Source organism: Delphinapterus leucas, chromosome 4, assembly GCF_059928025.1.
Source record: "Delphinapterus leucas isolate spDelLeu-1000000601 "Yukka" chromosome 4, BTC_Dleu_Yukka2, whole genome shotgun sequence".
Taxonomy (NCBI): Eukaryota; Metazoa; Chordata; class Mammalia; order Artiodactyla; family Monodontidae; genus Delphinapterus; species Delphinapterus leucas.
The window spans coordinates 37,036,752-37,038,975 of NC_143132.1; the positions used below are offsets into that span (position 1 = coordinate 37,036,752).

Consider the following 2,224-nt stretch of genomic DNA (forward strand, 5'->3'; position numbering starts at 1 on the left):
TTCCTTAATTTGTCTTTCAGGTTTCTCATCACTAGTATATAAGAATGCAAGAGAGTTCTGTGCATTAATTTTGTATCCTGCTACTTTACCAAATCCATTGATTAGCTCTAGTAGATTTCTGGTAGCATGTTTAGGATTCTCTATGTATAGTATCATGTCATCTGGAAACAGTGACAGTTTTACTTCTTCTTTTTGGTTTTGCATTCCTTTTATTTCTTTTTCTTCTCTAATTTCTGTGGCTAAAACTTCCAAAACTATGTTGAATAATAGTGGTGAGAGTGGGCAACCTTGTCTTGTTCCTAATCTTAGTGGAAATGCTTTCAATTTTTCAAGCTTGAGAACAATGTGGGTTTGTCATATATAGCTTTTATTATGGTGAGGTAAGTTTCCTCTATGTCTACTTTCTGGAGGGTTTTTTATCATAAATGGGTGTTAAATTATGTCAAAGGATTTTTCTGCATCTATTGAGATGATCATATTTTTTTCCTTCAGTTTTTTAATATGGTTTATCACATTGATTGACTTATGTATATTGAATAATCCTTGCATTCCTGGGATAAACCCCACTTGGTCATGGTGTGTGATCCTTTTAATGTGTTGTTGGATCCTGTTTGCTAGTATTTTGTTGAGGATTTTTGCATCTATGTTCATCAGTGATATTGGCCTGTAGTTTTCTTTCTTTGTGACATCTTTGTCTGGTTTTGGTATCAGGGTGATGGTGGCCTCATAGACTGAGTTTGGGAGAGTTCCTCCCTCTGCTATATTTTGGAAGTGTTTGAGAAGAATAGCTGTTAGCTCTTCTCTAAATGTTTGATAGAATTCACCTGTGAAGCCATCTGGACCTGAGCTTTTGTTTGTTGGAAGATTTTTTTTTTAATTAGAAAAATTATTTATTTCTGTTCCTTTCATACATCTTATTGTTCAGGTAACAGTCTTACATACATATCTGAAATGATGCACTGTCACACACTCTGTTTAAAGGCAAAGCACCACAGGTAAAGCTGATCAGCTGTCCAGAGTTCTCAGCTTATGGGATCTCACTTCCTGATTTTACATTAATTTCTGAAGGTCAGAAGTGTCATCTCCAAAAAATGTTAAGGGGTTTGTAAAAAATAATCACTATATTCAATATTATAGTTGTAGAAATGAAGTATATTTTCTTTAAGAAATAAAAAAAAAGAAGAAAATGACACTTAATATTGTTGGTATGTCAGTATAGGCCAGCAGGAAAAAATGCTGATAAGCTTGTCTCTGATACCAAGAAGACATTCTAGTCCAAGCTATAACACATTTCCTATGTTTTCACTAGATGTTTCTTTTCTGCTGCTTTTCATCCTTTTCCATATTTCATATCAGAGGACTGGTACAGCCTTTAAAACTTCATTAACAGGAGCAAATTCAGTATCCACCAATTTCTTCTCAAATGGCACTCTAACCCATCAGATAGCCTGGCAGTTTCATTCTCATGAATACTCTAGCCATGAAAAAACTCAATAGGACAGAGACGAATCCAATGAATAAAAGAGAAATCTATTGAGCTTTGGAATGTTTGGTGCATTGGATCGGTCCAGGATTATGAAAACTAAACCTCCCATTGTAAACAGGAAGCTGGATGTGAGTCCTTCCATAATATACTGTTCATTTACTCTGTAGGCCAAGAAAGCTACTGGTCCCTGATGTCCATGTTCATCAGTCATGGAGCCGACACTTGGAGGTTCAACGATAACATCATAAATGATTCCTCCAGTGATGAGGAAGTAAGACACCACCACCAGAGCATACACCATCATGGCCGATGACATGTGCACCCAGGGCGGCTTCTTCAGCTTCAGGTTGGGACATTCGAGCACTAAGAATTGGACTCAGTACAAACTCTCCATGTTGGTGGCGGCAGGGGCAGCAGTCGACCGCCAGTCCCACACGTCCCCTCTGTTGGAAGATTTTTAATCAGAGTTTCAAGTTCAGTGCTTGTGAATGGTCTGTTTATATTTTCTATTTCTTCCTGGTTCAGTCTCTGAAGGTTGTGCTTTTCTAAGAATATTTACATTTCTTCCAGGTTGTCCTCTTTATTAGCATACAGTTGCTTGTAGTAATCTCTCATGATCCTTTGTATTTCTGCAGTCAGTTGTTACCTCTTCTTTTTCATTTCTAATTCTATTAATTTGGGTCTTCTCCCTTTATTTCTTGATAAAGCAGGAGACAAAAGAGAAGGAAAATACCTACA

The 2,224-nt window shown here is 36.9% G+C and overlaps 1 pseudogene; it reads right to left on the bottom strand.

Annotated features, from left to right (window-relative positions):
• Positions 1-1,197: 1,197 nt before the first annotated feature.
• LOC111175241 (oligosaccharyltransferase complex subunit OSTC pseudogene) lies at positions 1,198-1,880 on the bottom strand (annotated as a pseudogene).
• Between the last annotated feature and the right edge of the window lie 344 nt (positions 1,881-2,224).